Source organism: Nelumbo lutea, chromosome 1 (assembly GCF_056320005.1).
Source record: "Nelumbo lutea isolate HS-2025 chromosome 1, American lotus-T2T, whole genome shotgun sequence".
In the NCBI taxonomy this organism is placed as follows: domain Eukaryota; kingdom Viridiplantae; phylum Streptophyta; class Magnoliopsida; order Proteales; family Nelumbonaceae; genus Nelumbo; species Nelumbo lutea.
Genome location: NC_142684.1, coordinates 216,427,614 through 216,439,655, shown reverse-complemented (window position 1 = coordinate 216,439,655; position 12,042 = coordinate 216,427,614). Strand labels below are relative to the sequence as shown.

At 45.1% G+C, this 12,042-nt stretch overlaps 1 long non-coding RNA gene across 1 annotated transcript; it reads left to right on the top strand.

Annotated features, from left to right (window-relative positions):
• The first annotated feature begins 10,521 nt into the window (after positions 1-10,521).
• On the top strand, positions 10,522-11,666 carry LOC148880975 (uncharacterized). Its single transcript, XR_016105230.1, has 2 exons — positions 10,522-10,990; positions 11,078-11,666. It is a non-coding gene; the product is annotated as an uncharacterized LOC148880975 (long non-coding RNA).
• Positions 11,667-12,042: the final 376 nt, after the last annotated feature.

Here is a 12,042-nt window from a genome sequence, read left to right as displayed (position 1 = left end):
CCTTATCATCTGCAGCGATTCCCAGCTCGTGGTCAACCAAATCAGCGGCGAATATGAAGCCTGCAACACCACCATGGCTGCCTATTTGGCCAAGGTCAAGGAGATACTGCGCGGTTTCATCTCCTACTTCATCAGGTAGATCTCGAGATCCGAGAATGTAGAGGTCGACGCCTTGTCCCAGTTAGCTAGCACAAGCAGCAACACCATGCGGACTGTGTTCATAGAGGACTTACCTCAGCCCAGCATTCTCGGGGGCGGGGGGGGTGGGGGTAGAAGAGGTTGCTCCTGTAGCACAAGCAGAGCCGAGATGGATTGATTCGCTCGTGAGTTACCTGCTTCACGGGACCCTCCCTGTAGAACGCAATGCGGCCCGAAGGGTAGAGCACCAGTCGGCTAAGTACGTCATCATAGATGGACAGTTGTACATGAGATCTTTAACGTTCCCTTACTTGTGCTGCTTGCGACCCTCAGAGGTCAAGTTGGTTCTCCGCGATACCCATGAAGGTTCTCCACAATGAAGGCAGACGCACTCGAGCTCGTCAAGAAGTGCAGTAAGTGTCAGAGGCACACCAACATCCACCACCGACTTGCTTCTGACTTCAAATACCTCACCAGCCCTTGGCCCTTCCCACAGTGGGGAATTGACATACCTGGTCCATTTCTGCCTGCGACAGGACAGAGGAAATTTCTGGTCATAGTAGTGGACTATTTTACGAAGTGGGTGGAAGCAGAACCCCTAACGACGATCATGACCCACAACATACAAAACTTCTTTTGGAGGAATATAGTATGTAGCTTCGGGCTACCTTGGGTACTCATCTCCGACAATGGAAAGCAATTCGAGGACATCAAGTTTTAGAATTTGTGTGCCGAGATGGTAATACAACAAAACTTTACCTCGGTGGCACACCCCCAGGCGAACAGGCAAGTGGAAGTTACCAACAGAGCCATACTCCGTGGACTGAAAGCCCGCTTAGCTCGAGCAAAAGGACTATGGGTAGACGAACTACCGAGTGTGCTATGGGCCTACCGAACCACTATCAAGACTGTCACGGGTGAGACTCCCTTCAATCTCACTTACGGTATGGAAGCGGTGATCCCAGCAGAGATCGAGGTGCCTACGCCACGATTGGAGGCCTACAACGAGGAGACAAACAATGACGAGCTTCGTACCAACCTAGACCTAGTGAAAGAAGTACGAGACCTAGCATACATCCGAACTGTAGCTTACCAGCAGAAAAAAAGCTCGGTACTATATTTCTCGGGTCAAGAAGCGACACTTTCATGTCGGTGACCTAGTTCTTCGGAAGGTTATGGTACGTGAGCCTGGCGTTGGTAAGCTCGTACCGAACTGGGAAGGTCCGTACCGAGTAAGATGGGTACTCAGGGAAGGTACGTACGAGCTCGAGAACTAGGAAGGGAAACAAATACCACGAGCATGGAACGTCGGCAACCTGAGAAGATACTAATCGTGATCACCAAACTGGAGAGAGGACTGCGAATCACTCGCAAAAGCCCAAGGGCCATGATGCCGAGCTGACATATAACCTTGACACTATGAATAAGTCCCAGTCACCTCTTCGGCATGGGCAGACAAGTCATAGTCGCCTCTTCGGAATAGGTAGACAAGTCATAATCGCCTCTTCAGCATAGGCAAATCAACCCTCATGCCCAAGGCATAGACAGATCGAGTATAAACCCTACGACGTCTAGCTCAGTTCGGCATATAATATCAGGTTGGATCCACTAGCTCTAAGGGACAACTGACATCTAAGCGAGTATCCCATGCGCAGACAGGTCGAGTATTTACCCTACAATGTCCGCTCACCTTGGCGTACATTATGCAAAGTTACCCCTACTCCTAGTCTAGCGTGTTAGCTCAACAATTCGGGGTAACCTACACATTTTATTTCTGTTATCCCTACTTGTAGTCCAGCTCGGTAGCACGACAGTTCGGGGTAACCTACACATTACTACTCCTACTTGGTTTAGTTCGTTAGTTCAAGAATTATTTACACTTGGAACATTTTTGAACAAAGATAAGTCAAAAAGTGTATTTCATTAATATCAAACTTCGAGTACTGGAGAAAAAAAGAAGAAATTCACTATAAACCAAGCTCAGAGGCCCGAGGTATATAATATAGGAGATAAGCCTCTATTCATCACGGTGCTCTTCGCCCTTGTCTAAGGCTTCGATAGGAGGGTCCATACACTCATCAGCACCGGTCTCCTTGACGTCACCAAGCAGCTCGTTGTCGCTTTCCACTTTGGAGTCTGGATCTTCAGCAGCTTCGGCAACCATTTCCTCTGTGACCCTCGAAGTAGTAATGGCACTAAGATCGAGCTAAGGGAATTCATGTTGGGTCAGCCACTTACTAAGATTGAAGCTTTTGTGGTAGCTCTCCGTCCCCACCTCGATCATTTCCCTCTGGTACTCCTCCGAGGCTTTATATTCCTCGATGGCCTTGACTTTGGCCTCCTCCACAGCTTGAAGGAATATCTCAGTTCGCTCATTTACGTGGGCCTCGAGGTTCTCCACCTCCCTCTTCAGCGTCGCTTTCTTCCTCGCGAGCTCCTCCTTCTCGGACATGAGCAGTGTGATTAACTCATTTTTAGCCTGCACATCCTTCTTTAATTGGTTAACTTCGTTGCGGGCCAAATTTAGCTCTTCGTAAGCCTCACGAGAAGAAGACTCAGCTGCAAGAGCTCACTTCTGGTGTACCTCGGACTGGTAAGTTAGGGCATGTATAGTAGAGTTCACCTACCAAAAGAAGAGAACAAGAGTTAGTACAAGAAACGTTAAGTACAAAATTGAAGAAGTCAAGACGGAAAACTTACAACCATGTAGTGGGTAGCCGCTCGTGCTCCAAGCTGAGTGACCGATAGTTCAGCCCAGCTAACAACCTCCTCGGCATATACTGTGCTTTGGCTCTTGAGAAGACTATATTTCAGAGTCAGAATAATCTGGGCTGCTTCATCGCAACTTGAAGAAGCGGTAGCTGCAGGGGCGGGCTCCGTAGACATTGCCTCCTCGGGTGCGCGTGGCGAGGAGAGCTTCTCGGATTCCTCCTCGACCAGATCAATCATGGGAGGTTGCTCGGTGGATAAGGGCTGCTTGGACTCTGGAACGGTAGCCTGCGGAGACTCAATGCGAGCTCTTTTGGCAGCTCACTTCTTCTTTCCCTTCTTCATGCTACCAAACAGTTTGGTCACAGGGATTTTCATGGTTGCTGTAATAAAAGCAAACTATCAGAAACAACAACAAAATAAAACAAAGGCAACACAACAAGTAACAACCTACCAGGACTTAGATCGGCCTGCACGAGCTTGTCTTCATTCACGTAGTCCATGAACTTGAGACCAAGCTTTGCCCAAGATCGGAGCGCTTCCCTTGTCTTCAGGTCCAACTTAACACTGGGATCTTGGATGGCCACCCTCCAGTGGGTTGGGAAAGGCCACCCCTTAGTGTTACGAACCATGAAGTAACGCCTTTTCCAGGCTGGGACCTTATTTGGGAGTTCGTGCAAGAGTTTATAGCCCGAACGAGGGGATAGGTAGTAAGTTTGCATGTGTTCAGGCAGAACACAAGAGGAGTTCTTCTTTATTGAGAGAATGGAAGAGATGATATCAAGGTCAAGAGGAAGGTTATAGTCATGGAAGAGGGAGATGGTTCCAACTACATTACGAATGGAGTTTGGGTGCAGTTGATCTATGGTAATGTTAAAAGATTTTATGACTTCGACAATCAAGGGGTGAAGTGGAAGATGAAGACCAGCTATGAGTTGCTCCTCAAAGATCACGATCTCGTCGTGACCGTGCTCCCAAGGAAAGTTACCTAGGGGAATATTTTAGACCAAGTTGTCTGGAAGCCTATAACGAGCTACTAAGGACAGGAGCCTATCCATCGTCTTTGTCAATGGGCCAAAGTTATCTAGCTGCCGACCTCGATGCTAGGTGGACGCCAGATCACCTGATGCCTCATGCGCCTCCCGGGGCGAATCCACCTTATGAGGACCGCGGACCGCATCTTGACCCAAAGTAGCTTTTTCGGTATGGCGATCTACGACCTGAGCCAAGGTACCCACCTCGGCCCTAGTGGATCCACCGCTCTCATCTAAAAGACTGTCAAAACTAAAGCTAGGCATGGAAAAGACACAAAATTGAAAAGGAGAGCTTGGGATGACTCACCAAAGAGAGACCGAACTGAAGGAAGACAACCTAGGGAAGACATCGAACTGAAGAGACCGAGCTAAGGAACTTGAATGTGACCTCAGATCGAAGGCTAGCGAATTTGTGGTGAAGCAAATGAGTCTCGGGCCCACTATTTATAGCCGCTGTGTCCGAGAATCTACGATCGAGATTGAAGCAATCCAACGGCTCATAGGAAAATCAGTTGTGCGACCCCCGAGGTTGAAATCGGTTGAGCGCGTGTTTTGACGTCTGCCGAGTTTACAGATTGTGTGACGTCCGTGCGTAGACTAGACGCGACCTGGGTTATTCCTGGTTGAGCCGGTTGGTTGAACAGATTCGACTAGTGATTCGTCCAACAAGCCACCTGGACCTCTGGCCAAATCCACCTAGACTCGTCATGAACTCCCCGCACCGGGTCGGGACCCCTAGCTCAGGGAGTGGGGGGCAATCGATGAAGGGTGATTTGGCCCGACCTAGTAAAAAGGGGACATTTGGACATGACCTAACCAAGAGATAACAACTTAGCCTGGCAAGTTCAGTTCGCAATAATGGGATTCGCATATTCAATCACCTCGGGACAAAGGCCACGACTTAAGGATCACCTCGGAGCAGAACCACCTCAAATTTTAGTTAGTAAATTTGATTTAATTGATTAAATATGGTAAACTAATTAATTATTAATTCAATTAATCTAATTAAATATTTGAATTACATTAATTACTCAAATTTTAAGACAAATAATTTTATAATTACAATTAATAACTTTAAAAATAAATAATACAATCTTAAAAAATACATTTAAGCAAAATTAAGTAACTTAACATATCATATGCACTAAGGCATTTTAACAAGTGTGCATTGTTAGAGGGGTTGGGGGGAGGGATGGGAGGGAGGGATTGGAGGGAGCTGTTGGATTCTTGGAGAGAGAGTGTGTGAGAGAGAAGAGAGAATGTTTTAAATTACTAGTTTGCTATTCCATGGAATTCTATTGAGACATTAAAGAGATGTAGATGAAAAGGCTCGTCTTGGTCCAAAAATTCTAGGTTTGGTCCTAAATTTTGTGTGTAGACTTGGTCTGGGCCTGGCCCTACAAATTTTTAGCCCAAGCTTTGGCCCAATAATTTAACCCAACTCGAACTCACATTAGTCTCACAAATTTCCAAGTCAAGCTTGTGCCAAACCAACCTAAGCCCACCTAACTCAAAATTCAAGGCTTGGGCCAAGGTTTTTTGTTCAATCCCAACTTAGGGCTTGCCTAGATGAAACATAATTAGAAGACTTAATTAATTAATTAATTAATTAATTATATCGATAATTAAAAACATTTATTATCTTGTAAAAGTTCATGGAGAGAGTGGTTGAAGATAAATGAAAATTTGAAAATAAAAATGGATAAATAAAATAAAAAATAGTATTATAGTTGGAGTGGAGAGAGAGAGGGTTGTCAACGGGTCGGGTTTAGGTAGAATTGAAATTGACCCGACAAGAATTACTATGGACATGGAACTAGACCTGATAGGGTTTGTAGTTTGACCCAAAACCGAACCGATTGGTTCTCGGGTCAATTAGGTATCAAGAACCAGAACTGAACTAACCCAATCGGTTTAAGTCCAATAGTTCCAACCTGACCCATTAACAACCCTAGAGAGAGAGAGAGAGAGAGAGAGAGAGAGAGAGAGAGAGAGAGAGAAGGGGTAATAAATGAAAAGTAAAGAGAAATAACAAATTTGTGACAGTATTGTTATTACATGTTTTTGTTTGAAAGGATGCATACAAATCATATTTACTAAGCCTTCTACCCTAGGTGTCCCGCTTGGATAAGAAGAGAAAGCAAAAGAGGACAGAATATGAGTTTTTTCTAGTTGGGATACCTTGTGGGCTGGTACATTAAAATTCCAAGAAACAAAAGAGAAGTTAATGCAGGGAAAGATAACAGAAAGCTCCCTAATCCTATTCAAAAGCCAGAGGCAGGTCCATGGAACTTCTAATTGCCGTTGAAGTGCATCAACCACCTATTTCGCATCTGACATAATATAAACACTTTGATAATTCCAACTGGAGAGTTCTAAAAGCACCTGCGTTATAGCATACATTTCAGCTTGTACAACAGAAGATACTTCCTCAGTTCTGCCACCAACAATTTTCAAGCAGGTTAAATTCGGAGAAAGAACTATAAATCCAAAACTGTATAAAGTGTTAGAGATCTTTCCTGCATCAGAAAAAACAATAAGCTCTGTACCATTTTTAATTGTAAGGTGGTATTTATCGAAGTGGGTTCCAAGCAAAGCATCAGGATTATTATCTTGAGTGGGTATGGAGCAATTGTTAATATGGTTTATATGACCTAGGAGATTTGAAGGCTGGATCAATTTTTCTCTGAAACGCTTTTCGTTCCTAGCAAATCAAATGAAATACAAAGCAATTGCTAACCAACTCAAGATCTAGCTTAGGAGTTCGTGCCCCACCGTTGCATTGACGAGCTGATCAATCTTTGGCAAGGGAAATCTGTCCTTGGGGTAGGCTTTATTTAGGTCGGTGAAGTCGATGTAAATTCTCTACTTCCCATTGGCCTTCTTTACCATCACCATGTTGGCTAGCCAATCTAGGTACTTTACTTCTCAGATAAAGCCAGCTACGAGCAACTTTTGGACCTCGTCGTTGATCACTTGCCACCATTCCATGGCAAAGCTCCTCTTCTTCTTCCTGATGGGTTGGTAGCGCAGGTCAACATTCAAGCGGTGGGTCATGGCTTTGGGGTTGATCCCCGACATATCTGCCACCGACCAAACGAACACGTCGGCGTGATCCCTCAGTAATTGAATTAAGTCATTCCAAAAACGATCTCCTAGGAGAGAGCCGACCTGGACCATCTTTTCAGGGTCTTCTTCGAAGAGCGACACCTGGATGAGGTCTTCGACAGGTTATCCGTGTTGAGTCTTCAAGTCATCCTGCAAATCTATGCTTTCAATCTTTAATGTCTCTATGGTAGGGCGCAATCCTCGGTAGGAGGTCAAGTAGAATTGTCGTGCAGTCCTCTAGTCTCCACGTGCCACTCCTATGCCGTATTGGCTCGGGAATTTCATTGTGAGGTGGAATGTGGAGACAAAGGCCCAAAGAGTGCTTAAGGTCGGCCAACCAAGGATTAAGTTGTACGATGATGGGCAACGAACGACAATGAAGTTGACCATTGAAGTGGCAGTGACGTCGTCGTCTCCGATCAGAAGAGGGAGAGTGATCCTCCCGGTTGGCATAAGTGACTCCCCAGAGAAGCCCATTAGGGGAGTGTTGATGGGGGTGAGGCAGCTTCTATCGATGCCGAGCTTCTCGAATGCCTCTTCAAAGAGGACAACTGCCAAGCTACTTGTGTCAACCAGGATACGTTGCACTTCGGAGTTGGCTACTTCGGCTATGATCACTATGGCGTCCTCACCTGGGGTCTGGACCCCCCAGAGGTCATCTTCTGTGAAGGTGATCGGGTCTTCACGCCTCTTCTTCTGTTCTCTGTTGTCGATCTCGAGTAGCTGCACATACTTTTTTCTCCCAGAGCTGCTTTGTCCTCTAACTGCGATCCCTCCTGAAATCACAACAATGACGCCGGCTGGGGGAGCCTGAGGTGGTGGTCAAGCTGTTAGGCGCGGTTCTTCCGATGTTGGCTTCTCCTCCTTGTCAATGAATCCATCGAGGTACCCACGCTTGATCAGGTCCTCGATGTGATGGCATAGATCGTAGTAGTTGTCTGTGTTGTGGTCGTGGTCTCTATGGAACTCACAATACTTGTCGTGGTTCCTTTTGTTGCTTTGGGTCTTCATCTTCTCGGGCCACCGGATGAAGCTATAGTCACGGATCTGCATCAGAACTTCAGACTGCGGCATGGTCAGCGACGTGAAGTTCCTGTAGGTCGGCGGAGGTGTCCTCGATTTGCAGTCGGACAGGTGATCCTGTCTCTTGTGGTCCCAGTCCACCCTTTCTATCTTGCGCTCCTCGTTGTCTCTTCTCTTCTTGTCGGATCATTCGTTCTTGTCCCTTAATTGTGTCAGTGCTTCTTCCGCATTGATATACTTCTGGGCGTGTCTCATCAATGTGTCTATGGTTTCAGGAGGGTTCTTCGAGATGGAGAAGGCCGCAAACTATGTTGTATTGCTATGACTGCTACCGACTGGTTTAGGTGTTGGACTTGTAATGCCTCAGTGTTGAATCTCGCCAAGTAGTCTCTGAGGGATTCCCCTTTCCTCTGTCACACTTGCTTGAGGCTTGCCGAAGTCTTCCAGTGATTTTGGCTTGCCGTGAGCTGCACTAAAAAATGGCTCTCCAAAGAGATGAAGTGTAGGGGGAGAGAGGAATACCATGTCAGGGCTACTCCTTTGAGGGTCTCCACGAAAGCTTTGTACATTAAGCCCTCGAACGTTCCGTGCAGCATCATCCGAGCTTTGAAGGCCACAATGTGGTCACCGGGGTCTATGGTCCCATCGTACCTTTGGAATGATGGTGCTCGCCATCCGCTTGGGGGGAGTTCATCCACAACGTCCTATATGAAGGCCGACTCATTAGCAGGCTGGATGGTTGGCGCTACGGGTTGGATCACAGGAGGAGCCGTGCTTCTCTGAGCCTGGCTGCACTCTAGCTCGATCAAGCGTTGCCTAAGCTCTCAGATCTCGACATCCTTGTCGTCTGGAGTCGCGGCGTGCGCGGGCCTTTCGTTCTTGGGGAGTGTCGGGCGGTCTTTCATTAAACTGGACTCGACAATAGAGACTGGCTGATGCAGTATCCATTTGTCATGCCTTTCCTTGGCTGGGATCCGTGCTGACTGGTGAGTTCTGTTGCGGTTGTCGCATTTGCGGGACTGAGAAGACGAGCTATGATCTTCTTGAGATTTCTTGTTTTTCTTGCTCAGACTGTGCCCTGTCTTTGTCTGATCAGTGCGTTTTGGGGTTCTCAGGGGGAGGATCAGCCTTTGTACGCGTCGGGGCAAGAGGGGAGACAGTTTGAGTGGGCGTTGCTATGGATCCCAACAACTACATCATTAGCAAGATCTTGTCGACCTTTTCTTACATCGCTTGGAACTAGACATGGTCGACTACTGCTTGTTGCTGGGGTTGTTGGGTTTCATGGCGCGGAGGGCTGTAGTGAGAATGGGATCCCCGAAATGGGGATCGGGCAGCTAAGCGTTCCGAAGTATTTTTTGGCATCTTGATCGGCTCTTGATTGCACGGTGAGAGAGATTCAAGGAAAGTCTTTTTGTGTGTTTCCCACAGACGGCGTCAATATGATGCTGCTCGATTCTAGGTTGTTCAAGAACCGTGGTCATAGTCAGATAGTCCTTGCCAATCGGGTGGGGCTAAGGTGGAAGGACGGAGCCGCGCACCAAGATCTACGAACAAGAAACAAGTTAGAAGCCCGAGGAATTATTCCCGGGTAGGTACTTCGACGCTCAAGTCAGTAGAAGAAGGTAGGTGGTTGGCCCGAGCAGTTGAAGAACAGTGCTGGTTCGAGTAGAATAGCAGTAGGAGTTTAGAAAGTTGGATCCCTTACCTTGAGCGAGAGGTACCTTTTTATAACCAAGGAATCGTGTCCTGGTCGGATGAGGCTTCTGGGGTTATTGGGATGTAGTTAGCCGCTGAAGTCTTCGGGATAAGACATAATCCCCAGCGGAGTTGTCCCCATCCGCATGATGTGTCATCGGCGTGGTTGGAAAGATAAGGTAAGGCCATGGAGATGATGCGGCGTTGACGTGGCCGAAGAGTCAAGATGGGTCACGGATACGATGTGGCACTATCGTGGCCGGAGAGATAAGGTGGCCATGTAGGCGCCAAGTGGCATTTGGAGCCAGTTCAACCAGAACCCAAATAGGAGGTATGATATGAATGATTTCAAACAGTCCTTAGTAAAGGTGTTTTAGATGAATAAAATGGGTGGTAGAGGTTGTCGTGGTGTTTTACCTTCAAAACAGAAGTAGGATTTATAATCTATATACGAAGAAGTACGGACAGGTCCAATGCAGATTTTTTATTTACACTCCTGAGCTATAAACATTCAAAATGTCAAAAACCCACATTCTATACATCAATGCACGGCCCATGAATTGACATCAATTCGAGCTGATACCCACCCCAAATGTACTTTGGGCCTAAAAATTCTGACCCTGGGCTGAATCGTCATTCTCCCATAATAGCTTATCTTATTTAATATAGCCTTTGAAAATAGAATTTATGGATTCTAGGCCCTAATATTAATAAAAATAATATTTTTAACATAATTTTTAGAATAGGCTAATTTTTTCTTTCAAATATCAAATAGGGGCATAAACACCATTTATCTCCTTCTTCCTCTAGACCACCGAATAAATCTCCCCACCTCCAACCTCTCTCTCCCTTATTCTTCCTCTCTACATCTTGAGTTTTTCCAAACTCAGAGCAGACACTCCCCTTTCTTTTTCTTTTCTGAGGCAAAAGCAATTTAGCAGAAGAAGATGCCTCTCGTACTCAAACCTGATGTATTTGGTGGAGACGAGAAGAAACTCGCCGACGCAAATTGTCTCTCTGATCATTTCTCTCCGGGGAAGAAATTAATAAAAAATTCTGAAAAAGAAGAAGAAGACAAAGGGTACGCACGAGGCACAACACACACATTATAGTAGTACTTCAGTATTTCTCTTAGTGGCTCAAAGTTATTTGAAACCATGAAACTCCGATTTTGTATCCTGATCCACCACCACTCAATAAATGGTGACCGTCGAGTAGTTGAGAATTGAGATGCGGGAGGAGAGGCAGAGTCATCCCCCCCTATTTACCCACCGCTTCAGGTCTGTTGTTCAACCTTCTCAGATCTCTCATGTTCATGGGTTCTCTTCTCGATCTCTTACTGACAACTCTTCTCCTTCTTGTTGTAGCCATCGGAGAAACGCGAGGTGATACCTTGGTCACGGGCACTGTCTTTTGCAATCAATGTAGAGATGGGGAGAGAAGTCTCTTTGATTACCCACTCTACGGTGATTCACCATTTTCTTCTCTCTCTTTTACTGTATGCATTTCTTCCCCTGAGAGAAATGATTAGAGAGATTTGCATCGGTGAGTTGCTTTGCTTCTCCACCGGACACATCAGGTCATAGTACGAGGGGCATCTCCTTCTGCTTAACTGCTTTTGCCTCAGCAAAGAAAAAGAAAGGGGAGTGCCCTGCTTTGAGTTTGGAAAAACTTAGATGCAGAGAAGAAGAAGAATGATGAGGAGGGAGGGAGAGAGAGAGACAAAGATCAGAGGAGGGGAGATTTATTCGATCGTATGGAGGAAGGAGATGAACAATGATTATGCCCCTATTTGATATTTGAAAGAAAAAATCAATTTATTCTATAAATTATATTAAAAATATTATTTTTATTGGCATTAGGGCCCAAAAGTTTACAATTCTATCATAATTTTTTAATCTTTTATCCAATGTTTAATAGTCTTGTACATATTTACCCACTAAAGTCTTTATTATTTACAATTCCACCATGCCTTTTTTTACTCTTTTATCCAATGTTTTTTTATCTAACATCTGATACCTTCTCTCACTCAATCTCTCTCTCTCTCTCTCATTTACTTAATTGTTTTGATTTTAATTCTTTTATTATTTGTAATTTTTTTTTAGAAAATTTTATTTATTTTTTATTTTACTCCTTAGTGTTTAAACCTCTTGAAACTTCTCTCCTAAATCTCACAAATTTTCATTGTTTTCTATATTTTTAATATTCTTTCAAATATTAGTTAATTGGTTAGAAATATTCCTTCTAATATTAATAATAACCTAATTCTTATTCTTCTTATCTATTTTTGTATTTTTAATATTATAGTAAGGAATTTCCTAAAAATAATTTT